General features: G+C 41.1%; 1 protein-coding gene across 10 annotated transcripts in view; it reads left to right on the top strand.

Moving 5' to 3' along the window:
* The window catches only part of SEMA5B (semaphorin 5B), a 365,129-nt gene that overhangs the window by 93,098 nt on the left and 244,061 nt on the right, over positions 1-27,970 (top strand). For all 10 annotated transcript variants that reach the window (XM_082235162.1, XM_082235160.1, XM_082235159.1 and 7 more), the window contains one exon: positions 22,101-22,161. The gene's annotated coding sequence lies outside the window, so the exon portion shown is untranslated. The remainder of the gene's footprint in view (positions 1-22,100; positions 22,162-27,970) is intronic.

Genomic DNA, 27,970 nt, shown 5'->3' with positions numbered 1-27,970 from the left:
GCTTGTCTGAGAGCCAGCTGATGCCCTCCACGATAAGCTGCCAAAGTGACTCTCAGAAGGCTCTGGAGGGAATGCAGATTCATTTGAATCATTTCCCTTGAACTCAGATAGGGAAATGTTCTTTCCCATTAAGATCAAACACCCACAGTTCTCTTGTTTCAAGAAAACACCTTCTGAAGTTCAAACCCTGAAGATCTTACGATGATTTTCTTAATTAGACTCTTGCTTAACGAAAGAATTCAATATGTTCGTGGGAGGACTTTTGCTGTTTCCCGCCACCCGCACCCTGAAGATACCGGGTATGCAAAAGAAGGAAGAGTGTTAAAAGAGAACTGGTTTAAAAGACCAGCACTGTAAAATTGAAACAGTAGGATTCGGCAAATGATGGTGCATAGGATTGATGGTGGCAAAGTTGACACCAACTATTGTTGTTTAAATACTTAGAAGTATAACAACATACTGGCTAAGATATGCTTAAACAAATAAAGAGAAAAATAAGACTGAAAATGAAGCAGTCTGATTAAGATTTCACTTAAAATATACTGTAGGCTTTTCACCATTTCCTGTTGATGAATAAAATTGAGACGGTGATGAACTTGGGCAAACAAGGAGCTTCAACTTTATTATTGCTTTAACCAGAATAGACTGCCTGCAATTCTCTGAAGAAGAATATAATTGTTGCAAGGATAATGTTCCACAAGGGGACAGAAGGAGGAAGATCCCTAAAGGTTACTAAATCTGCCTCTTTTGTGTCTGACTTTGATGCATGACTTTCCTTTTCTCCTCTCTCTCAATCTCCTATCCTTTTCCTTTGGAACTTCAGTATTTGTGTTGGAACTGTCTGTGACTTCTCCCGCCTGAATGCCAGTCTCTTTGCTGCGTCTTTCCAGCACCTGCAAGTTCTCTCCTTGGTTTTTACAGCAACCTTCTCCAACCTACCTCTTTCCGTATGTTTTGTGTTGGGATGATGTAGTCCAGCAACATTTGAGGACGTAAAGTTAGGGGAGAATACACACACTGGCTATCTCTCATGTGACCACCTTCCCCTTTCAATTCTCAAACCTGACCACATTTGACCATGGTGTGGAAAGGAAAGGGAAAAGCAAGTCCTCTCCTACAAATCCAAAATATCAGTACAAGGCTTCTATTGCAGGCTAGCTGGAGCCTTGAACATGAGTGACAACTCCTGCCAGGGGCTAGGATGCACTTTTGATGAAGGTTTCCCCCGTGTCTAGTAGGTATTAAGAGTAATACAAGTAAAATGTGGCTACAATGCAGGAAAACTTGTTACAGTCAAACCTCGGTTCTTGAATGGCTAGGTTTTCGAATGTTTTGGCTCCCAAACAACAAAAAACCGGAAGTAAACGGAAGCTCTGGTTTTCGAACGTTTTCCGCAACCTGAACACCCAACACGGCTTCCGTTTTGAGTTTCCCTATTGCATTGCGGCTTCCGCTTTCAGTTTTTGAATGTTTTGGAAGTCGAACGGTCTTCCGGAACAGATTACATTCAAAAACCGAGGTTCCACTGTACTGAAAATTAGAATAGAGCAAGTGGCAGTTGACCAGAACCTGCGGACAAGTAAACCAAAATCACATTATCTTATCCTTGCTTAATTAAGCAATTTCAGCCGCATAGGTCTTAAACAGGGATACACCTGCATTTCCTGGTAGGACTGGCAGAGACCACTGTTAGAAATTTTGGAGAGCCATTGCCAATCAATGTCAGCAATCGTCTGATTCAGTATAAGGCAGCTTTCTATGTTCTTGAGTGAAAGTCTCATGCCTGCCTTCTGTGCTCATTAGTGAACATATAGTAGTGTATATTTTGCTAAGGATGCTGTGAAAGGTTAAGAATCTTGTCTCTCTTCAGCAGTTGAAAGCAGAAGAGGAAGAGCTGTAAGAGAGACTCCTTGAACTACAACTGTGCTGTGGTTTCAGAGTAAAAGCACTTAATAGTTTTTTTCAGGTTGGTGTTTGAAAAGCTTGACACTCCCAACAGGGTGTATTTATGCAAAACATGGTTACATTGTGAGGTGTGCAAAATTCCAGTTGGTAGGTTAATTCATTTTGTAAGGATTTACTAAATACCTTCCCAGAATTTTTTTTTTATGACAGCTGATTTGATCGGTTTCACAAAGTATGTGTGGCTGTCTTCATGACGGCAGTACTTATGATACACATGTTAATAAGCAGGGAGCAAGTTCCATGTGAGTGCAGTAAGGCTTCCTTTTGCTTGAGTTGAAAGTCAACAAAAATATTTACTCTAGCTTTCCTTTTTTGAATATAGGATGCATTCAGTATAGGATGACAGAATCATAGTGCTGGGTGAACTGCCTTCTTTTCTATGTGGAAACAGATAATAGAATTGAAAGGGACCTGAGGCTCATCCAGTCTTACGCCCTGCAATGCAGGAATATACAGCTGTCCTTTTATGGGGATCAAACCTCCAACCTTGGCGTTATCAGCACCATGCTCTTACCAACTGGAAAAGAGCCCCTTTAGGTGCATTTCTCTAGTTCTGTTTGTACTTTGAGCCTTACATTTGAGATAAACAATCAATTGATATTACACCCAGTTGTTATGCACTTGGCACATTCACTGCTGAATTTAATTATTTTTAAAATGTTGCTAATTTTTTAAAAACCGTTTTTTATTGATGATGTCAAATATTTATTGTAAACTGCTTAGAGATATTCTTACAATCAAGCGAGATATATATACATATATATATATATGCAGGTTTTGGTGTCTTCGGGTGTCTTCCCGTGTAAGAGTCGGGGTGTCTGGGCGACGTTTCGACGAGGTCTCACTCGTCATCTTCAGGCTGGTGCTTTCGGCTTCTTGTTACTGGAACAGAGCAGAATCTGGTGTTTGAGTTCCTATAAATACTGTTGAGGGGTGTGGTGTATAGCCTCCAACGTTCTGGGCAGAGAGGAAGTTCCTAGATTAGTGTGCCTTTTCTTCTTTTGTTCCTTAATTACTTGAGGGATATCTTGAGTGATTTCATGAGTGATATTCTGAATACCACTGGGTGGGTCATTAAGTGTAGATTAGTTGCTAAAGCTTTCGTGTCTTGACCTCTTGAGCTTGTGAAGAGTTTTTCTGAGAAGATGGCTGTGCTGCATTTAGTTGTGCTCTGGCTTGGCTTCGTGTATAGGGGCGAGCTGTGATTTTGTGCCTTGTGCCAGCCAGATCTGTGTAGGGATTGCAGGGGGGTGCAGCATCCGGAGGTGCCACTATAGTTTGGCTACTGGATGGAGTCTGTAATATGTCTGTGGAGAGGGTCTGGGTTTGGGTCTGGTGTGGTTGATTGGTGACGGCGTTCTGTGTGCCTCTGGTTCTGGTGTCGGTTTTTGTGGGGAGGGCTAATTTCCAGATGTCTGGCAGGCGGGACGTGTCGTCACGCTTGTTCATGTTGTGAGGGTGTTTCTCTATCTCGATGGCTTCCATGATTATTCTCTTGTGGTGATGTTCCATGTTAAAGAGCAATTTGGAATCTGCAAAATTAATTTCGTGTCCTGTTTCTTTCATGTGTTGGAAAAGAGAGGAAGTTTTTTCTTCTTTTTTGACGGCATTTTTGTGTTCTGCGATACGTGCATTTATTCGTCTGTTTGTTTGTCCAATGTACGTGGCTGGGCAGACTTTGCAGGGTATTTCATAGACCCCTTGGTTTTCCAGCTGGATTTTGTCTTTTGGGTTTCTGAGGATATTGGCTATTTTTTGGTTGGTGCAGAAGGCTGTTTTGATATTGTGTTTATGGAGGATTTTGCTAATTTTGTCTGTAGTGCCCTTGATATAAGGAAGGAGGGCCATGCCATTGTTTTCTTCTGTGTCTTGGTTTTTGGGGGGTGTTTCTTTTTGGATTAGCTTCGTAACCCTGTTTTTCTGGTATCCATTGGCGATTAACACATTTGAGAGAATCTGTAACTCAGTTGTCAAGTGGTCTTTGTCAGCCAGGCGTTTGGTTCTGGAGATGAGAGTCTTGGCTACGGAGTTTATTTGTGCAGGGTGGTGGTGTGATTGTGCGTGTAAGTAGCGGTTGGTGTGTGTTTTTTTCCGGTAGATAGTGTGTCCTAGGGAGCCATCAGGTTACAACCCCCCCAAATACATCCTGGACCTGACCAACCACTGCCTAACCAACACGTACTTCATCCACAATGGACAAAGATACAAACAGATAGAAGGAGCACCTATGGGATCACCCCTCTCACCGGTCATCGCAAATTTGTACATGGAACACTTTGAAACCAATGCTTTAGACAAGTCAGAACACAAACCCAAACTTTGGCTCAGATATGTTGACGACACCTTTGTAATTTGGCCACACGGGAAAGAAAAACTAGATAGCTTCCTCACACATCTCAACAGCCTACACCCCAAAATACAATTCACTATGGAAATAGAAGACAACAACCAACTCCCCTTTCTTGACGTCCTAATCTACAAAAAACCTGATGGCTCCCTAGGACACAATATCTACCGGAAAAAAACACACACCAACCGCTACTTACATGCACAATCACACCACCACCCTGCACAAATAAACTCCGTAGCCAAGACTCTCATCTCCAGAACCAAACGCCTGGCTGACAAAGACCACTTGACAACTGAGTTACAGAATCTCTCAAATGTGTTAATCGCCAATGGATACCAGAAAAACAGGGTTACGAAGCTAATCCAAAAAGAAACACCCCCCAAAAACCAAGACACAGAAGAAAACAATGGCATGGCCCTCCTTCCTTATATCAAGGGCACTACAGACAAAATTAGCAAAATCCTCCATAAACACAATATCAAAACAGCCTTCTGCACCAACCAAAAAATAGCCAATATCCTCAGAAACCCAAAAGACAAAATCCAGCTGGAAAACCAAGGGGTCTATGAAATACCCTGCAAAGTCTGCCCAGCCACGTACATTGGACAAACAAACAGACGAATAAATGCACGTATCGCAGAACACAAGAATGCCGTCAAAAAAGAAGAAAAAACTTCCTCTCTTTTCCAACACATGAAAGAAACAGGACACGAAATTAATTTTGCAGATTCCAAATTGCTCTTTAACATGGAACATCACCACAAGAGAATAATCATGGAAGCCATCGAGATAGAGAAACACCCTCACAACATGAACAAGCGTGACGACACGTCCCGCCTGCCAGACATCTGGAAATTAGCCCTCCCCACAAAAACCGACACCAGAACCAGAGGCACACAGAACGCCGTCACCAATCAACCACACCAGACCCAAACCCAGACCCTCTCCACAGACATATTACAGACTCCATCCAGTAGCCAAACTATAGTGGCACCTCCGGATGCTGCACCCCCCTGCAATCCCTACACAGATCTGGCTGGCACAAGGCACAAAACCACAGCTCGCCCCTATACACGAAGCCAAGCCAGAGCACAACTAAATGCAGCACAGCCATCTTCTCAGAAAAACTCTTCACAAGCTCAAGAGGTCAAGACACGAAAGCTTTAGCAACTAATCTACACTTAATGACCCACCCAGTGGTATTCAGAATATCACTCATGAAATCACTCAAGATATCCCTCAAGTAATTAAGGAACAAAAGAAGAAAAGGCACACTAATCTAGGAACTTCCTCTCTGCCCAGAACGTTGGAGGCTATACACCACACCCCTCAACAGTATTTATAGGAACTCAAACACCAGATTCTGCTCTGTTCCAGTAACAAGAAGCCGAAAGCACCAGCCTGAAGATGACGAGTGAGACCTCGTCGAAACGTCGCACAGACACCCCGACTCTTACACGGGAAGACACCCGAAGACACCAAAACCTGCATTCCTGTACCCGTGAAAATCTACGAAAGCATATATATATATATATATATATATATATATATATATATATATATATGAGACATATTTTGAAGCATGTAATTATGAGTTTGGGTAACATTGCTACAGAATACTATTTTTATTCTGTGAAAGTTTCATGGAACAAGACAAAAGCAGTCTTATTTTAAAGATTCAGTACATTTCCCCAATCTTCTTAGTTCTACACAACTTTGGGTACACAGACTAGTTGCCTCTCCTGCCCCCAATTTTGTATCCCAGAGGTTCCCAAACTGTGATGCTAAAGCAAGAAAAGGGGGGCTACCCGTATGCTACCCTTATGCTATTCATATAATCGGTTACCAGTAATCAATATATTCACATATATATCCATTTGAATCAAGAAAAGCTTTTGCCTAAGCTAACTGCAAACTACTTGGAACAGCAAGTCCAGAGCCGACCTTTTACCTAGAAACATCCTTGTACCCTAGAGGAAAGGGGAAGCCATGAATCAGAAGGCGCTGGTACAAAACTCCCCCTCAGATGCAGGCTAAAATGGTCCACGAAACAGGAAGGGGCAAACCACAAAAACTCCCTACATGAGGCAGAATGCATAGGTGGAGGTAGCGCCAGGAGATTCCCTCCCTGAGTCTCATTTCCCCGTTCTGTCAGAACTAGGGAAAAGGTCAGACTGTGCATCATTGTGCAGACAATGGAAAGCAGAAGTTGGGAGTGAACTCTGTACACGGCCAGGGGCATGGCAAGAAGCGCCAATTGGTTATTTTTCGCTGGTGTGCGTGGCTGTCTCATGATTGTCTCATGATCTGTGATTTGCTCAGGTATATAACCTCAGGATTTGTATGCTTCGGGGTCCCAGTCTTTTGGGAAAGATTCCAACTGGGTCTGTTATTGCTCAGCAATAAAACCTCACCTTCTTTTTCTCCAAAATTGCTGTGTCTGTCTGATCCTTGTTCCACCCTAAGTGGGTACCACTATATTTTCACGTGCTTCAATGCATAGACCAGAAGTGGTCCATGAACTTCATACAGGTGGTCCACAGCCCTGTCTGATTTGATTATTCATATTGATTTTTAATTGTATCTTTGTTGCTCCTTTTATTTCTTAAATAGCATTACAGTGGTACCTTGCAAGACGAATGCCTCGGAAGACGAAAAACTCGCAAGACGAAAGAGTTTTTTGTTTTTTGAGTTGCTTCGCAAGACGAATTTCCCTATGGGCTTGCTTCGCAAGACGAAAACGTCTTGCAAGTTTGTTTCCTTTTTCTTAAAACTGCTTGAAGAGGTGCAGTTGCGACTTGACTGTGCTTCGCAAGACGAAAAATTCGCAAGACGAAAAAACTCGCAGAACAAATTAATTTCGTCTTGCGAGGCACCACTGTATATGGAATGCAAATTGTAGCAGACTAAAAAAATATAAGAAATAAAAGAAGCAATAAAAAATACAATTAAAATCATACAGCTTCTGTAGGGCATTACAATTACTACAATAGGCAGAAAAATCATTAAGGGGTCTGCCAAGACCATCAGCAATTTTCAAGTAGGCGGGGGGGGGGCGACTTTGGGAACCACAGTTGTATATGAATTTCACTTTCTCTTGAGTCCGTGTAAATTGAATAATTTCCCCTTTACTGATTTGGAGTGTGCTTTAAGGCCAAGTTCAGTTTATAGGATGAATTTTATCCCAAGTGTAAATTTAGCTGTTTTATTGTGTAAATATCAAAGCCACTGATGTTGCACAAGGGCAGATATGGACCAATAATTTTACTGATGTTAACAAAACCATGAGCAAAGCAAAACAGATTTATTCCTTTGTGGCATAATTATCCAGTTTATGTTGCTTCCTTCTTTTTAAATACAAGGAGTCTCCCAACACACGCAATTAATGAGATTTCATGAGGATACAATTGGACTGCTGTGCCTGCCAAATGTTTCTTTTTTCTTCTGAAGGAGTTAATGCATTCTTTTATTCGGATTGGAAAATATTGTTTATGAAATATTAACTCTTTTGAGTAGACATGTGCAGGATTGCACTCTCAGATGTCACTTTACTGTGAGAGAAATACATCATTCAGTATGTTTCATTTAATCAAAATGAGCTCTGTAAAATAGGTGTTCATTATTCTAATCTGATGGCTGCAAAAAGACTCAGAGGGGCACTGATATCACTGTGTAGACAATGATAAACAAAGTTCAAAGCTTCAAATATAGTGAAAATGGCCTCTCGTTGTTTTGACACGGGAGCACCTGAGGCAATTTTCCTGAAACATAAATTCAATTAAAAACTAGGAAAATGTAAGGAAATATTAAGCAGATATTCACCTCTCCACCTCTTTTGATTGCCATCGTGTCCCCTGTTCAGAATTGAAGCACACCATGATGGTCACCATTTATGACCCCATCTTGGACCAGTCTAGAACCAGTCTTGAATGCATGAGAAGAGCATATTGCCAAACATTGCTGCACTCTTTTGGGCTAATGCCACCCATGCATTAAATGCAAAGAAGTTAGTTTGGCACCTCCATCACTACAGGGTCCACTTGGGAACTCTTTAACTGACAGGCTTTATCTCTTTAAAAGGTGGAGAGCATTCACATAACAAAGGCCCATCTGGTGGAACCATCTTATACGACACTCCCCTTGCTCCATTAGAGTTGTTTTGACAAACCAGAATACATTCACTACGTATATAAATTGAGCACCTGTTATAAACAAAAAGAAAATGTGTGAAGAACATGAAGTAAAAAAGAAAAAACCCACAGCGTTCCACATTCAGTGTTACATTTAGAGTAGACCAACTGAAATTAATGGGTCCGTATAGTTAAAGCTATGGTTTTCCCAGAAGTGATGTATGGAAGTGAGAGCTGGACCATAAAGAAGGCTGATTGCCGAAGAATTGATGCTTTTGAATTATGGTGCTGGAGGAGACTCTTGAGAGTCCCATGGACTGCAAGAAGATCAAACCTATCCATTTTGAAGGAGAAGACTCATGAGAGGAGAAGACTCCCTGGAAAAGACCCTGATGTTGGGAAAGATTGAGGGCACAAGGAGAAGGCGATGACAGAGGACGAGATGGTTGGACAGTGTTCTTGAAGCTACCAGCATGAGTTTGACCAAACTGCGGGAGGCAGTGGAAGACAGGAGTGCCTGGCGTGCTCTGGTCCATGGGGTCACAAAGAGTCGGACACGACTAAACGACTAAACAACAACAACAACAACAACAACAACAACCTTATGGCTTAGCTGGATATCACCCTCGTTGATTTCCAATTTCTAAATTAAAATTCACACTTGCACAGAGTCAGTGCCTACTCTGTTGCAACATACCATTTAACTGCTGCAGTCAACCACCATTTACTACCAGCAGTCTTCTTCCCAGTACAGTGGTACCTCGGTCTAAGAACAGTCCTGTTTAAGAATGATTTGATTTATAAACTCTGCAAAACCGGAAGTAGTGTCCCGGTTTGCAAACTTTACCTTGGTCTAAGAACGGAATCCAAATGGTGGAAGGGCATCGGCGGCGGGAGGCCTCATTAAGGAAAGCGTGCCTCTGTTTAAGAATGGTTTCAGTTTAAGAACGGACTTACGGAATGGATTAAGTTTGTAAACCGAGGTACCACTGTATTTCTTTTTAGGAAGTGTCGGGAGTCTTTTTTGTTCAAATACAATCGACCTGCCTTCTGCAAAATGCTGAAGGAAAAAGAAGCCTTTTTCTGAAAGTGCTTCCTTCTTTGACACCTCTTATCTTTTCGGCCACTGGAAGATCCTCCATCCACACTGGCCCATTTAAGTCCCTGAACCATGGTTTAGCATTACATGAATGACCAAGTATGAGCTGGAAAGGACAAACTGTGGCTAGCTCAGGCTATGGTTTGAACAAGGTAGAATTATAACAAGGTAGGAATATACACCATGCTTTAAACAGTAATTTAACCCTTCTTGTTAACTGAGATAATGAAAAATGAGATGCAGACACTTCTCAACTTCTCTTCAGGGGAGGGAGGGAGGGAGCACATCAGCCCAAGACTCCTATCACACAGTACTAAACTATGGTTAAGTGATAGGCTGAAAATGGGTTATTATGTTGGACTCCCAATATTTTTAAAAAGAATGATGTTTAGCTGTGCTGAAGGATAGCAACTGGAATTGTATCATATGGGTGGCTCCCTGGGTTGGTCAGTCAATATGCTTCCCATGTTAGAACATCAGCAGAATTTCTCTATCAGACTTGTCTAACTCAATGCCAGGTCTCTTGAGCATTGTAAGGGTTAGAAAGGATTTGTCTTAGGAGCTGTTAAGATTGGAACTAGGGACTTTTGGCTTTTTCGCATCTCCCCTGTGTGGTGAGCTGTTTGAACTTGGGAGTGTGTTCCTAGCAGTGAGCTTTGCATGACTTCTGCCTACTCAAGCTGGCATTGTTGTGTCCTTGACAGGAAGGGCTATGTAAAATTGGCTTGTTGGCCTGGGATCTTGCCTTAGCAATTACACCTCCTGGTTCTGGTGGATTTCTGTGTGTTCCTTGGCTCTTGGCTCACTTCCAATAACTGTGTATTGCTCACAGTATTTTTACAGTATTAGAGGGCGTGTTATTTCGTTTTTTAATCATTCTGGATGTAGAAAGGCAAATCTGCATGACTGCTCTGACTTGAGAACACATTAAGAATGATAAAAAAAAATTATTGGGAAAACCAGGAACAAACTCAAAGGTTTCTTTCTGCTGCCTGTCTTCTGGAAAGAGATTAGCCTTTCTTAGAGCATCAAGATTTCTTAGAGCATAAGCATCGTTTGAAAGATCACAGATCTAAAGATGTGGCTATGGGTATGTAACTCTGATGCCGAGATATCAATAAGAGAATGAAAGAAAAGGATTTGACCTGAAATAACATGAAAGAGTAGTTCTCACTTTCAGCTCTACTGATGTCAAAGCAAAGTAGCTCTGTCTTCCTCATATTTTCTCCAGGGATCCGAATTTTCATCCTAAACTTCTAAATTACTCCAGCAGCTGTTTGGAAATTGTTTTCTATTCTAGCTGTCAGTCATTCCTGTACTCATCTTGATTATATTCTCTTCAGGCATCTGAGAATACTGCATAATCTTTCTTGATGGTACCCAGAGAAAACAATGTGAGCAGGGGTGTATTTGGTAGTTTGACGGGTACTCTGACGGGCATTTTGGCTAGAGACACCAATCTGGCTAAAGACACGCATCATGCAGGAATTACTTTTATTTTCATGCTACTTCCAAGCGACAAAACTCTTTTGGGAGGATATGCACAGTATGTTCATCTCCCAGGGCACATCCCCATCCCTCATTAGCATTAAAAATGTTAGTCTTCCATGAGCCGAAAGGAAAATGCCTCTCAGCCACAGAAAACGCACTTGCTTCACAATGGAGTTCTCTGTATGATTCAGTCCTTTTTACAAAGGAGTGGAATTCCAAATAACTGAGCTCAAGGGAAGTGAAATTTGCTAGGACAAAGACTGCTATTTGTGGATTGTTTAGCTCATGTTTATAAAGTCCCTCTCATAGTAACTGACCCAAGGCTGATATTTTGTTGCAACAGTAGAGAAACCTTAGGTGCTCCCAATGGCTCCAAAAGTTCTTCGGATATGGTCTGATTTTACTTTTATTATTTTATGGCACTGGAATGAGTAGTTATGAGGCAGAACCTCTATGTTGCACAGCTGCCTCTCCTTCATGGGGTTTCTAGTTGTGTCCCATTTTTCTATAATGCATTTTTTCTTTTGCTGCTTGACCTTTGAGAATATATATTTCACATTTTGCAGAAATCCAAATGCTGCAATCAGAATAAAGCACTCAAATCCCAAACAGCTTGTGGCAAAATGCATGTATTATTAATTGAAGGTGCAAAAGGAAGTCTGTTTTCAAGAGATGACAGAACTCCTGCCTTCCCAAACTATTCTTCCATCTAATTGAATCAACTTTATCTTGTAAGTTGGACAAACTTGGATCGCTTTAGGAAAGGAAATGAAAAAGCTTGGGCTCCAGGGAGGAGGGCTTCTTGTAATTCTTGATTTAGTGTTACAGTGCATTTAAACTCTATTGCAGATTAATCTAACCAATAGAATCTGAAGCCAGACAACTGTCCCTGCAGAATTCTGGCTTGGAGTCCTGAAAGGTAAACCTATCAAGAGCACAAAATGTAGGTCCAGTGCTGCAAATCCTCAGTCTTGTCTAAATAGTCCCACTGAAATTGTCACAGGATTCCTCACACTTCAAACCTTCTTGGCTTTCATTTTCTTTCTCCTCCACAACTTTGTGTGTGAAATATCATTCTTCCTCCCCCCCCCCCTTTGAATAGCAAGCTTTAGCTTTGCTCAGCATAAAGTAAGGGCCCTCCTTGATGGTTATCCAAATACACTAATATCTTTATTGAGAGGGATTCGTTTTGCCTGTCAAGTTCAGTTTATTATTATTACTATCTCTGACTTACGAGTTGACATCTTGGGGAAAACATGGTGCAAAGCAGAGTTTCTAAAACTTCCGACAGCTGAGCTACACTCTCCCATCCTGGAGTTAAAATCGGTCTTTGTATGAAGCATCTAAGTCACGCCTTGTGTGTGTGTTATAAGGGAGGCATAGATGCCTGCTGTTCTACCAGACTTGGTAAGCCTGTGAACTAGGATTTTGGTTCTTTGTCTTAGTGCCTCATCTCTTATGAGCATAATAATTATTTTGCTCACTGTGTAGCACCATGGATAGCCTTAGTCCTCTTTGAAGACATAATTCATGTGTCTTCCCCCACCCCCTTATTATTCAAAGCAGGCAGTGAATGACTAAAGTTGCTCCACAGTTATATAAATAAAGGTAAATGTAAAGGTTCAGTCGTGGCCGACTCTGGGGTTGCGGCACTCATCTCGGTTTACTGGCCGAGGGAGCCGGCGTACAGCTTCCGGGTCATGTGGCCAGTATGACCAAGCCGCTTCTGGCGAACCAGAGCAGCGCACGGAAACGCCATTTACCTTCCCGCCACAGCGGTACCTATTTATCTACTTGCACTTTGATGTGCTTTCGAACTGCTAGGTTGGCAGGAGCAGGGACCGAGAAATGGGAGCTCACCCCGTCATGGGGATTCGAACCGCTGACCTTCTGATCAGCAAGTCCTAGGCTCTGTGGTTTAACCCACAGCACCACCTGTGTCCCTCCACAGTTATGTATTTCCACTTAAATATACAGAACTGCTGGGGCCTGGATAGATCTGATATTTGGTCTCATGGTAGCTTAGTGGAAGAGTAACTGGTTTGCATGCAGTGGTCCTTGGTTCAGCCCCTGGCATCTCCAAGAAGGTCTGGGAGAGAAGTCTGTCTGAAAGCTTGGAGAGCTGCTGCCATTCAGTGTAGTAGGCAATACCGAGTGTTCTGCCTTGGTATAAGGCAGATTCTTACGTTGCCTGGTATTTCTACAGGATGTTTCATACATTATATGGCTGCCAATATGAATCTGACTACTAGTATACACTCAACAGAAAGTTGTAGCCAGTCCTGATTCCCTAATGAGTGCAACTATATGGTACACAAGATTGAAAACATGTTTTTGTGCTTGCTCTTTTTGAATCCACACTTTGATGTTGCTAAATGTACACCATGAGATATAATGCTTGAAGTGACTCATTTTCTTTTGAATCCTATTGTTTTCATGCAAGCACAAGGAGAGCAATTTGCCATGTAGGTTATTTTGTATTGACCCCTATTCTCACTTTCAGAACTACCTTGAAGTGTTTTTTTTTAAGAAAAACAGCCTAACAAACATTCATCCCTAGTAATGAATTACCATATGGATACATCTTGTAAAGAGATTATCTCCATTCATTTCTTCTTATAAAGTTCTCAGAAGGGAAAGCATCGTCCCAATGCACAGAAGCAATTTTTCTTTTCAATGGATCCTGTGACTCAAATCTAAAAACCTCTGCTCTCTGAGGAATGCTTTCCAAATGTTTACTTACTTCTTGATTCCTGATAGACAGTTTTTGTTTTTTTTAAAAAAATCAGGTGAGCTGCTTCTTTTGAAAGTTATACTGCTTTATATTGTTTGAAAGATGGGTAGCACTGATTAACCTTTTCTTCTTCAGATTTTCAGCCCTACCAATAGGCAAAATAAGGCAGCTACATAAGGTGGCAATATGGTGGGTAGGCAAGTGCTGGGGTAGGGAGTGGTGGGTCATTCCATGTCATGTCAGTGTGGTCATGTCACCCACTGTCTCAGATTTTGATGAAATTTAGTGTACACCCTTCCCTTATGGTTGAAAGAAACCCTCTTAAATTCTTCCCCTCTGTCTCAAATGGTTTTAATTTTATAGCACTCCAAAGTTTCGTGAAATCTGTATTGCCTGTCCCTCTTAAGACCCTTGGCACATGTACATTTTATTTTTCCCCCCTCCATAACTGAGAATGAGATCTCTTTGAAATTTTACACAGAGCTCAATAAAAGGATGAGGATTTCAGGAAAAAAATACACCAGCACTCAAAAGATTTTATAAATGCCTAATTTTTTTAAATAAATGTGCTTTTTCGGGTGGAAAACCTAGGCTTAGAAAACCTAAATTTTCAGCGTTTGGGTATGATGGAACCCAAAGTTTTTTATGTTGATAATTATTGCAAAGACATGCTCTTTCTCGACAAAGAATGAAATTTATGGGTTTTTTATTCCTTGTAATGAAAATGTTATGCTTTTTGGACATGGGGGGGATGGCTACTCGGTACAACTTTCCTACAATCCATAGCTGTAATAAAAAAAAATTAATGAAACAAAGTTGTTCATCATAAAAAATTAATATAATATTGGTTATTGTAAGTTTTTTCCAAAACACCTTTCCCTTCACAGTAAGACATAATATCTAAGTGGGTAGAATGGAGCGTGGTCCTGCCCCCCCCCTTTAAAGAAAGTAAATGTGTTGGCTGTGAAATGATTCAAGGACTGGGGGTTTTAGGTAAGACTGCTGGCAAGATGGAACCATGACTACCAAGCACCTTGGCATCTGACATACTGTTAATTCAACTAAAAAAATTCCTTCCAGTAGCACCTTAAAGACCAACTAAGTTAGTTCTTGGTATGAGCTTTCGTGTGCATGCACACTTCTTCAGATACCAAGATACCAAAGTTGTTAATTCAACTGTTGATCATTCTGCATTCTAAAATATGCCCTGGCTGAGCTTTTTGAGTAGATTAGCCAGCTAGCTGACTGGTTGCTAGTTTCTCCAAGGAGGAGTAGGGCAACCAGGTTATTGGAATTATAGTGAATGCCCATGGAAGATATTGATTTGGATGGATGAAGGTTGTCCCTTTTAGGACAGGAAAAAGGGTCTTAGGATGATATTTGTAGTGAGTGGGTCTGATGGAGGAGCAAGCCCTCTCCCCATTTCAGCTCTGCCCTAGGCACAAATAAAAGAACCTGGTTTATGAGCGTGAGGTAAAATAAATCTTACCAAAAACTTAACTAGTGACTGGGGTGAGTTTTCTGATCAGGCACAGCATTTATTGTCTTCTGTGATGTTTTTATTGTGCCCTTGCTTCTAATTGGATGTGGGGGGATTGGTTTTACACAGCACCCTCTTGCATAACTTGGCTACATGCCGCATAGCCTCCCTTGTGAAACTGTGCTCCTCAAAAATGGACAAAAAAATCTTATCAGTTGTGTTTCACATAAATAGAAGAATTGTTTTGGTTGTGCGATTCCTTTTCATCGCTCTTTTGCACAGATTAGCCATGTTTAGTAGTATGAAATTGTCACTTAATCAGTTCATCAGGGAGTTCTCTACTGCAGAAGTGACAGAATCAACGTGGAACTGTTTGACAGGGGGAAGGTTTCTAATGAGAGAAGAAGGTGGGGGGTAAAGGAGTTCTCTGACACTTATATTTTGAAATATAACTAAGCGTGATTTATCTCCCTTTGCCAGTGTCTGCTACCAATGTTCAATTTACATTAATAGCTGTGGAAATGACAGTTTTTACTGTCGTATGCATTGGCTTGTTATTAAGGCTATGCCTGATTTGACAGGACAATTTTTCTATTATTGTTATTACTCATAATACACACACACACACACACACACACACACACACACACTCTTTACACATCAACTGCCTCATCTGATCACCTTTGGCATGTCAAACTAGTTAATTTACGCATAATCATATTTTGGGTTTTAATTCTCACAACATCAAACACCCACAAGGAGAAACAAATTAACACTTAACCAAGGATGCATTTAAGAAAAGGCAAAGCAAGAGAGAGAAAGAGAGAGAGAGTAATTATCATTTTAGAACTGGGTGTCTGCTTGCATTCCTATTTTTTGTGGATGAGTTATTTATTTATTTCAGAGCTGCTGGCAGATTGTATTTGCTCTCCAAATAAGTTTGCCTCAGTGGTATTTTTATTGTTCCCGTAATTGAGTGTGCTGAAGAAAAGGGCTCTCCCCAAGTTTACCACATCCGTTCTAGCCAAGTATAACATGAGTGTGATTTATGGGAAGACAACAACCTTGGATCTCATTCAATCACATCATCAGTTTTAAGCTGGCTGCCTAATAAGTAGCAGGCTTTCCCCCCGCCTTCACCCCCCTGGCCCCCTTATATGACTTTGTCTCCAGATGGTTTGGCGTGTTACCCAGCACGATGACAATATTTTTTCCATTTCTCATCACTTTTGTTGCAAAAGCGTCTTTCTTGCTTTGTGTGAAAGTGTTACAAAGAAAGGGGTTTGGGGAGCCAAGACCTGTCTTTGGGCTTTCACTGGTATCTAAGGAACCGTCTCAGATACGCGGGCTAGAAAGCAAGGCCTTGTGTCAACTTATGTTTTATGCAAAGATGCCCATCCAATTCATGAAAAGTGCCGCAGAGTTCATAAGGAAGGTGACTTAGCTCCCAGTGTAAAATGGAACATTACTGCTTTGGTGGGGAGGGGGAGGGGAAATAACACCGACTCATTTGCATATTTATTTATCTTTGTGATTTTTCTCCCACCACATAGCTTCAAAGAGGTGACTAAAAAAGCTATAAAAGGAAATTCAAAAGATCAAATAACATATACAACTCATTAGAAAAGCGTCTATAACAATTGATGGCACAAAAGCAGCAAAACAGATCCAATAATGTTTTGGTGGTCCCTGAGGAAAAATCAATAGGTTTTCCAGACGTTTGCCAGGATTTGCTGGTTGTTACCAGTTGCTTAAATATTAATACAACATGGCCTATGAAACCTTTCTGGTTGAAGGCACATGTCAGAAAGTTTTTCCTGATGTTTAGTCAGAATCTCCTTTCTTGTAACTTGAAGCCATTGGTTTGGGTCCTAGTTTCCGGAACAGGAGAAAAGAAGCTTGCTCAGCCCTTCATGTGACAGACCTTTAGATATCTCCTCTTTTCCAGGTTAAACATACTCAATTCCCTCGAGCATTCCTCATAAGGCTTGGTTTCCAGACCCTTGGTCGTCTTGGTTGCCCTCGTCTGCACACATTCCAGCTTGTCAATATCATCCTTAAATTGTGGCATCTAGAACTGGACACAGGACTCAGGTGTGGTGTCACCAAGGCAAAATAGAGTGGTACTATTCCTTCCCTTGATCTGGACTCTACACTTCTGTTGATGCAGCCTAAAATATCATTAGCTTTTTTGCAGCGGCATCACACTGTTGGCTGATGTTAAACTTGTGGTCTACTAAGACCCCTGGATCTTTTTCACATATACTACTGGCAAGCCAGGTGCCCCCTCCCATCTTATATCTGTGCACCTGGTTATTCTTGCCTAGGTGCAGAACCTTACATTAGTCCCTATATTATTTTGGGAGTTTGGGCCCAGTTCTCCAATCTGTTAAAGTCATCTTGAATTACAATTCTGTCTTCGATTACATTGGCCACCCTTCCCAGTTTGGTGTCATCTGCAAATTTGAAGAACATCCCCTCAATACCTTCAATTAAGTCATTTATAAAGATGTTGAACAACTGCTGGCCCAGGTCAGAACTCTGTGGTCCCCCATGTGTCAGTTCCATGAGGAACTGTTAGTAAGCATTCTCACTGGTTCTCACTGGCATTCTCAGCTGGTTCAGTCAACCAACTACAAATCCACCTAAGTGACTTTGTCCAGCCCACATTTTACTAGCTTCTCTGCAAGAATATATTGGGGGACTTGGTCAAAAGCCTTACTGAAATCAAGATACACTATGTGCAGGGATTCCGTTGATCTATGAAGAAAAGAAATGAGATGAATGTATGGCTGCAAAACATACCCATTAGGGAGAGTGCTCTAGCTAGAGCTATGTTGCCAAAATAGCCATGGTCTTTCTCTGCACAAGTGTCGTCTTTGAGATGGACATCAAAACCAGACATATAAAACCACGTTTGCACTTTTTCCTGTTTCTGAGGCCTTAGTTTGCTTTAGGGGTGGGCAGAGATCACGACTGAGATGTTCAGAGCCATATGTTGCCATAGTTTTTTTTACTTGTTTTTTGCTTGAAGCTTCTCCTTTTCTCTAACCAGAAAGCAAAAAGTCACCAAGCCAGATGATGTTCTTGCATTCAGTGGCACTTCACGATTATTCAGTATTCAAATAGTAACAGTGAGAAGCTGTGCGTGGGGTAAGGGATTATTCTACTTTAGTAGGAGTGTTACAATCTGTCACTTTGGAAATAGTTCATTGCTGTTCGCCTAAATGTTGTGTCCCAAACCAATTAATACTAAACCACTGAATAATTTCCCTGAATTCATCCCTTGTTTCTTTCTCATCCTCTACTTATCCTTTTCTTATCTGGTATGTCTTTTGATGTTTCGAGCCAGAAACTGTCACATTTAAGTAAAATAATTTACTTAGTTGGCATAGTACTAGGAGCAGTAGGAGTAGGATGTATGACTGTTGGGGAATTTCCATATTATAAATGTTTAATAATAATACATCAGAGTCTCAGTGTCTCTTGTCTGTCTGTCTTCTATAGCTGTTAGTTTGTAGAGCTTTCAAAAGAAAAGACCCAGAACCTATGGAAGGCTCTGGTGCACATGTGTGTTTCAACTGGGGCTTTCAGCGCCTAACTGCAACACTTTGTGTATCACCTGACACACTGAGCTACAGTTCTCAAAGGTTCTGCTTGGCTGTAATCCAAGCATTGTCGTTTGACTGAGCTACTCATGGGTCCATGGGCCAATTAATTCCACCAGGCCCTAAGCAGAGGAGGAAAATTTGTGGTCTCCAGATGTTCTGGACTTTATCCCTCATCTGTCCCAGGCAAGGATGGCAGGAGTTACACTTATGTGATATCTGGAGGGCCACAAGTAAACAATATATGAGGGTCACCTTGTAGCCTATTTTATGAGCAACTTCTCTTAATGTGAGAGGTTCCTGCCAGAGTAATCTTCTGCCCTCTTTCCATGCACATTTGGAAGACATCTGAAGGCAGCCCTGTTTAGGGAAGCTTTTAATGTTTGATGTATCATAGTATTTTAATATTATTTTGGAAGCCGCCCAGAGTGGCTGGGGAAACCCAGCCAGATGGGCGGGGTATAAATAATAAATTATTATTATTATTATTATTATTATTATTATTATTATTATTATTATTTGACCTCATGTTCATCTTGGATTCCTCTACCTGCTTCTTCCGGACTTCTTGAACTTCGATCACTGCTTTTGGAACCTTACTTTCTGCCTGCCTTGGATTACGCTATGTTCCTCTGGCTGCTTTGCCCTGGGCTAACCTAGTGCAGAGGAGGACCTTCAGTAATCCCAGCTTTCCTGAAGACACCCTAGAAAAATGCTGAAAGTGGGCATGTTGTTGTTGGTTGCTGTTAGCATCTGTGTGCCTCAAGAGACAACGGACCTGCTGTGGATCCAGTGTCTGGTAACTCATACTGCTGCCTCCCACATTGTTTTTGCTGAGTTAGCAACACCAAAGGGAGGTCTCTGGGGTGCAAACCTGGGGTGTGTATATGGAGGCCCTGGGCTGCTCAGAGGACAAGATCTCCCTCTTGGCTTCGTTGATATGATCCAAAGTAAAGCAGAGGAATTCATTTGGCAGCGGCTTGGCTGCAGGAGTTGCTAGAAGGAGGTGTATGGTTCCAAAATTAAAAGTAGGTTGTATGTTGCAGACTCTGGTTGGAAGGTAGACATTGACTCTGCAAAGACTGAAGGCTCCAGGATTTATTAATGTCTTGTATTCCACACAGGGCTATGTTTGAAAACTGATGTGAAGCTTAAACTGCTGCAGAAATGAACAAGAAACATTTTTTGGGAGAATAATGGTCCACAAAAGTAATGCTCATTAATAGACACATTTTTGCTGTCAAGCATAATTCAAGGTGATTAAAGTTCAAATTGCCTGTTTACAAAGTGGGCCTTCTCCCTGCTTTGGGAGATCTGTGGATGGAGGAGTCGCCCAAGATACATTTGCTATCCTAATTCTGCAGTTTTGTTCTCAGGAAGCTTACATACGCCCATATCTAGGTGCTACTAGACATCAACTAAGACATTTTATTTAAATTGCCCTTTGGACAGTGATGAATCCTACTCTGTTTCATCTGCTTTGTATATGAATTATTTTAACTGCAAGTTTGTTGTGTTCACATTGTACAGTTCTATTGATGTGAGCACCTTGTGGTAGGTAAACTGCCTGAGAGATCAAGCACAATTATAGACTCACAGAAAATTACAGCAGCTTCTCTGCACTTCAGGCTTGTATCCATATCAAAGAGTCAGCAGAATCATGTGATGCTTAAAGTGCAGGTGGAAAATTTTACATTTTAAAAGTTCCCCTGTGTAAAGAAAACCAAAACAAAATAGCACACTGGGGACCAGCCTAGGCTAGAACCTTTCTTTTCCTAAAGCAAGCTTTCTGTGGGCAGGGAATTTTAGGTGTGGGGCAACATTCAGATGTACTATCCCACCCCAACCTGGATTCTAATACTCTGTTCTCCAAGTACAATCTCATTTGAAAAATTGGAGGCCCTTGGTAAGCTGAGCTGCAATGCAGGCTGTGTTTGCTCCTTGAATGGTCATCAGAGAGTTTCACATTTTTCTCAGATTTGTTTATTCCTTAAGATTATTTGCCAAGTGCTTTGAATCACCGTTGAGAACGCAATGAAATTCTAAATGAGCTGTGTTTGGTTGAGTTGGATACAATACAAAGGTCACATATGTTTCTGTTTCCTGTGTGGAGGAAGATAACTCTCTAAGAATTAGATGTTGAGAATGAATGTGCATGTTAACTAATTTGTATTTTTCTGCAGAACAAACCACGGCATGTAACCACAGTTTGATGTGTGCTAGAAACTTTCCAGCAAGTAACATGTTGGCCAAAAGCTAGAACAGCAAGCTTCCAAATGAATTGAGCTTATCTCTTACAGTCTGTTCTGCACAGTCCTTCAGATAAGAATCCCAGAACTCACATTTTATCTGGGCTGGGGGAGCCAGTGGCCCTCTATATGATGTTGGCCTATGAACTCCCTTTAGCCCCACCAACAATGGCCATAAAATGGGGGTGGTTTGAGCTGTTACCACTCCGCAACATCTGGAAAGCCACAGGGTCCCCACCTTTGATTTATTTGTTTAAACAACAGTCTGCAGTGTGTGATATAAAGTCTCTTGCATCCTAGGAAATTTAGTATGTAGGGTTGTGGATTTTATAGTTCCATACAGGAACACAGTGACCCAAGGTCTGCAAGAGTTCTTATAGGCAGGGATCATTATCTCATGGTAGTTATCTCTGTTGAACCCTTAGAGAGGAGAAGGAAGAACATAGACACAGTGATAGAGGAAGTTCTACTGTGTTTTCCCTAGTCTGTGAAGTTGCCTAGTGTTGGATGTGTCTGAAATCAAAGCAAAATTAATGTAGGATTGGAAATGAGTGTCTGGAAATACTTTACTGGAGAAAGGGAAACTTCCTAGAAACTCACAAATAACTGCCTTTTATTGTGTATCTGTGATTTATAAATTCCATTACATTCCCCCTGTTTACCAGGAACCTAGTATTTTCCAATACTTTTTTTGCAGTGGAGTTGTCATTTTCCCAAGTTCCAGCTTCATCTGCTCTGAGATTAAACTTGTGCGTCAAAGGTGGAGACATCTTGGCTGTAGACGGTTTGGCATGCTTCAGCGCCAAGACACCATGCAACACACCATCAGGAAGAGACAGTTGATTGAAGAATGGCTAAGCTTTCAGAATAGAATTGTGTCTCTGTTTCCATTTGCTAAATGTTGGAGGAGAATGACATAACATCCATTACATTTTTACTCTGTTCTGCTATTTTTAGCATTCTTTATTTTCGTTGTGCTTTTCTTTTCTTGCAGGTTGCAACAGGATTACAAGAGAGCACGGACCTCGAAATGACATGCTAGTGATGCAAAGGCAGTGAGTATTTTGAGAAAACCAGTTTTCTATTTTTAAAACTGTAATGACACCCTTTCTAGATTTCGACTTTTGTTTCCCAATCCTTTGACATAGGCTCTGTCTAGATGGTAGTTTCTTCCACAGATGGTTTGCTGTTACAGCAAGAAACCTGAAGCAGTGAAGAAGAACCCAAATAAGAGCGTCTCATTCATGGGGCTGGGGGGCTGGGGGGGGGAGTAAAATTTGTGCTTTTGTATTGTGTCATTCATAAACACATCCTAGGTCTGCTATTGTGTGAACTGGGAAGGATTAGCACAGAAATCTCTTTGGTTTCAATTTAGCTGTAGATGTCTCATATGCTCTCTCCACCCCCACTGCCCTAATATTCCACATATAGAAGTTGCTTAGATTGGCTATTGTATCTGAGGACAGCAGGTTTGTTATGGGAGTGTAGATCAGGTTGTGTTGTACATATAGCTGTATCCTCCCAAAGAAAGGAACACATGCCATCTCTCAGCATTTGCCACCTGAAGCAGTCTCCTTATTGCTTAATTGTAGGGCTGGCCCTGTTCATTGTGTCTCACACCTTCCTACTTACACTCTGGCGCAATCTTGCATACATTTAAAAGGCTCTGTTTGGAACCAGTGATAGGCAGTGGAATTTTTGGATGACCACATGATATCTACCAGTAAAGGGCATAGTCATGTGATCAATGTATCCAAATGACTAAGGTTCATGCACAGTTATTAAATGGATGCTGAGGACCCAAATCATGGATTGTATGTGAACAGAGTATCAGACATGTTCTTTCTTCAGTTTCATCCCTTTTAAATCGGAACCAGTGAAGGCAGTGAAGGTCCTGTGTGGGTGTCTGGAGGGGGTTGGAGGATGGATGGTGGCTAACAGATTAAGGTTGAATCCTGACAAGACAGAAATACTGTTTTGGGGGGACAGTGGGTGGGCAGGTGTGGAAAACTCCCTGGTCCTGAATGGGGTAACTGTGTCCCTAAAGGACCAGGTGTGCAGCTTGGGAGTAATTTTGGACTCACAGCTGTCCATGGAGACACAGGTCAGTTTTGTTTCCAGGGCAGCTGTCTACCAGCTTCATCTGGTATGCAGGCTGAGACCCAACCTGCCCGTGGACTGTCTCGCCAGAGTGGCGCATGCCCTAGTTATCTCCCACTTGGAGTCCTGCAATGCTACCTTTGAAGGTGACTCGGAAACTACAACTCATCCATAATGCGGCAGCTAGACTGGTGAGTGGGAGTGGCCACCGAGACCATATAACACCGGTCCTGAAAGACCTAAGTTTTTAATGTTTGATGTATTTATCGTGGTTTTAGTATTCTATTGGGAGCCACCCAGAGTGGCTGGGGAAACCCAGCCAGATGGGCGGGGAATAAATTATTATTATTATTATTATTATTATTAGGGGTATAAATAATAAATCATCATCATCATCATCATCTCATCTCTGACTCCACTCATTTCTCAGCTGCCTTCAATATTCTCTGTCCCTGACATTCCTCTTATTCCACTTGTTTTTCTGCTCACTCTTTCTTTCTTTCCACATGTTACCAAGGCAGCAGAGCCAGAGGATTAGAACCAATGATATTCACCTCTTCTGGTTCTTTGACACCAGTGTAAACCAGTGGCTACAATGGGATGCATTCCCACCCACCTGCCCAGGTTTTTTTGTGATTTCAGAACAACTGAGTTGCAGCAAGATGCCTCACCACTACATTATAGAAATCGAGTAGGATTTAATTAATGCTGCCATTTATAGCAAGTGCCTCATTAAGTCAGGTAGGGTCAAGAATACTTACCGTACATGGCTGCTCAGTGATATCTTATGGACTGTCCTTGGAGTTTTCTGTAATCCAAAGCTTGGATATATATTAAGACTTTGATATTTGGTTTGGTTTTGAATGTAGTTTGGGTTTCTCATTGGTTTGTTAAATTTTAATTGAATGTGACATGTTTAATTTGTCATTACCTACTCTTGGCTTTTGGAATGTAGGTGGGGCTATCCGTTTAGATAACCAATTAATAAATCACCACCTCGCCAATTAATATGCATGAATTAAGTGGTTGATTATATATTTTAGTCAGTTTATCCCCCAGTGTGTTTTACTGTGCTGCTTACTTAATGTACTCATTGGATCTCTATTTACTTCACTCAGGAACTCAGTACAGTCAATATCTTGTAATGAAAAACCCATCGATTCCACCTTTTATTTTAGTCCCAGTTGATGGCTTTCATCAGGAGCTATCAGATAACTCAATCACTGGCCCATTGAAAATTGTGTTTTAATCAATGGGTGAGACCATTTTGCTTAAGGGAGACCTTGGGAAAAGTCACAAGGAAAGAACACAATAGGGGGGGAACTGGAAATACAAATAATGCTGTAATTGAATCCTTTTGCCAGCATTTCAGACCTTGTGTTGATTTTTATTGTCTCCCCAGAGTAATACACTAATTCCTCAGCCACTTCCACAGTTTAAGTAGAAACTGAAGTCATGAACTTGCAGATGCTTCACTTGTAAGAGTGCCTATTGTGTACATCCAGGGAAGAAGTGATTTTTTAGGTCTTGATCGCTTCAGAAGCCATGTGCGTGGGAAGATTGGGCTTATTTTGTAGTCACTCTCAGCGCACAGTAATTTGGCTGCTCCTGTCTGAATCAGTATCTTACACCATATGACGCACATTCATCTTGACTCTATGATATTCAATGTTAATTATACCCACTCATTGAAATCAATGAAGTTATGTCCTTTGAGTTCAGTGCATCTATCCTGAGTATTACTTAGTTGGATACTCAGTTTCTTCAGTTATTGGAGATTACAATAATTTTGAAAGAAGAAAAAGAGTAATTCTCAATGACAGTGTCGCAGCTGTGGAAATCCTTCACTACTGAGATCAGGCTATCCCCCACATTATATCTGTCCAGATGGCAACTCAGTACTATTTGTTCAAACAGGCCTATGGAGCACAATAAGAGTGACATCATTTGTCTTTTTCTTTGGACTTGTATTTAATGCTCACTTCTGATGTACTTTTATTTTGTTTTTAATACTGAGTCTTTGCTGTTAGCTGTTCTGGGTTCTCCTGAGAGTAATGATGAGATATAAGGAATAACACAATTACTTTCAGTTTTTGTGAGGTAAAAGCCAGAAATATAAACATGTAGAACATTTTCAGTGGTGGGGCTAAAAGCAACTTCATGTTGGCATGGACATGAGTCTGTGGCCAACAAGGGCAGGATTTTGCAAGTCAAGCTTACAGTGACATTTTAAAATGTTGTGATGATAGTACTCCCAAACTTTCTGGACATTAGTTATCCATATTTATGCCCCACATATCTCCAAGTCCATGGAAACACATAAAATACAGGGTTGGGTTTTTGTTTTTGTTTTATAAACAGAGGTGGTTGGAGTGTTTTGAATGTTTCGCAGAACACTGAGATATAGAAAACTCTGCTGTATAATGGAATAGCAGAAGGAGGTAAGAATTTAGGGTTTTATCCAATGGTATTTGTCTAGTGATGAAAAACCCTTCAGTCCAATCTGACTTCCATCATTGGATCCAGGAAGGAAGGTGACGTTTTGCATATTCATTCTATACCTGCACCTCCCCACCTTCAGCCTGTACTTGAGGGTTGTGGCACAGCATGGAAAGTGGTGTGGTAGGCTTCCAATGCGGAAGTGAATTGGCTAAAATAGTCTCCCTACCGGTTCTGCTGATGGGAGCCTCTGCTAGATCAAAGAGTTTTTCACCAGCAGAAGGACACCACTGAATACAACTCATCGTATATGCACAGAATTTGCTCCACAATCATCATTCTCTGACACCTACTTCCTAAATAAATAACAACTGAGGCAATTACAACATTTGCTAAATTGATATCTACTGTTCCATCTGTATCACAATTATCTTTTAATCTGTATGTGTGATTACTTAAACAAAATACAAGCTTCTAAATGAATGTTCATTAAACACACCCTATGGCTCATTTCCCTGATGGGTATTTTAAAGATTATGCACTCAAAACATTTTTAAAAGCACAAAAATTACTTGCCCTGTGGAATCAAAATAACTAAAGTTTGGGCCTTTTTCTTGCAGAAACCCATTTCTGGTTTTCAGTACCACATTGTATGGGAAAAAATTATTAATAAAATAGTAGACTTGGTTGTGCTATTCATGGTAAAGGAGGAAGAGGAATGAAATGGTTGGGATCACAATATCACATGTTGCTGTTTTTGGAAAGTATGTTTTCCTCCTTCAGGTAAATTTGTACCAGAAACTACAGATTAGATCGGAATTACATTGGCATGGCTAACAAAAATCTAAAGGTAAAGGACCCCTGACAGTTAAGTTCAGTTGCAAACGACTTTGGGGTTGCAGTTCTCATCTCGCTTTATTGGCTGAGGGAGCCAGCGTACAGCTTCTGGGTCATTTGGCCAGCATGACTAAGCCACTTCTGGCGAACCAGAGCAGCGCACGGAAACGCCGTTTACCTTCCTGCCGGAGCAGTACCTATTTATCTACTTGCACTCTGACGTGCTTTTGAACTGCTAGGTTGGCAGGAGCTGGGACCGAACAAAAGGAGCTCACCCCGTCGCAGGGATTCGAACCGCCAACCTTCTGATCAGCAAGCCCAAGGCTCATTGGTTTACACCACAGCGCCACCCGTGTCCCATATGGCTAATATAGAACTATATGGGAACCAGTGCCATACAGATAACTCTAGTTGATCCTTGGAACTGTAGAGCAGCTATTTTGAGGGTCTTTTTGTGTCATAATGTCCCCATCCTATAAATTGAATGTGTGAATTGGCCGTTAGTTCACTAACATCTGCTGAGTTGTAACTGACCTATAACAGCCCATCAGAACACTTTTTACTACCAGTAAGAATTCTTAAAATATATTTACTTGAAAGGTCAACTCTATGCCATTTACTAGAAGAGTATTCATTGGATAATATTTTATGAGGTTCTAAAGATTTGGAGGAATTGAAGACTACTCATTATTTTCCAAGATGTATTTTTAAAGCAAGAATCAAGGAAATCCTATCCTATCCTAAACATGTCAGTGTTTATTTGAGATGTGTCGTACATGGGTTTGAACTACATCTTCAGTGAGTTGTGTAGCTATACATTTACACACACACAATGGGAGTAGATGATAAACCCTGATGATAAATGATTTTTTTTAAAAGAAATAGTGCAAAACTTGCTTATTGGAAAGAAAATGCTGTTGCAATTCACAGATGTTAGTTTTTAAGGAAGCTTTTTTTTGAGAGAGAGGCAATTGCTGGAGCCAAATCACATCCCTGTATTTTTAGGCACTGTCCTATTGTCTCAGAAGAATAAAAGTTGTAAAAAAATGACTTTTTCTGATATTGATGAAGCTTTAGAAGGATCTGGCAATCACTGCAGTCAGAACTACACAAGATAAAGTAAAGCAGTCTGCAGTGCAGATGTTGCTGGCTGTTGTGGACAAAAGTCAGTAATAGGCTCTTGAACTAAACAGGGATGTAGGTGACATCAAGTATTCTTCCCCCTCCCCGCCTCAGCTGAGGGCTGAGCCAAAACTGGGGGGTTACTTTAAAAAAAAAAAAATACTTCGCCCTTTGTGAGGAAACTGGGAAGTTGTCGTGAAACACAAGTAGCAAGCTTAGGGCTAGTTAATGCATGAGGGGGTTAAGAGCATAGAATTGTATTCCTAGACTCAGCTAGGTCATACCGCTCACCTAGAAGAAAGGAAGTTAAGTTTCCTCCTTTGTTTATTTTCTTTCACCATGTAATGTGCTTGCTTACTTTTAGCT

Source organism: Podarcis vaucheri, assembly GCF_965113315.1.
Source record: "Podarcis vaucheri genome assembly, chromosome: 1".
Classification (NCBI taxonomy): domain Eukaryota; kingdom Metazoa; phylum Chordata; class Lepidosauria; order Squamata; family Lacertidae; genus Podarcis; species Podarcis vaucheri.
The sequence above is the reverse complement of the archived record's forward strand: the minus strand, read 5'-3'. Positions and strand labels throughout refer to the sequence as shown.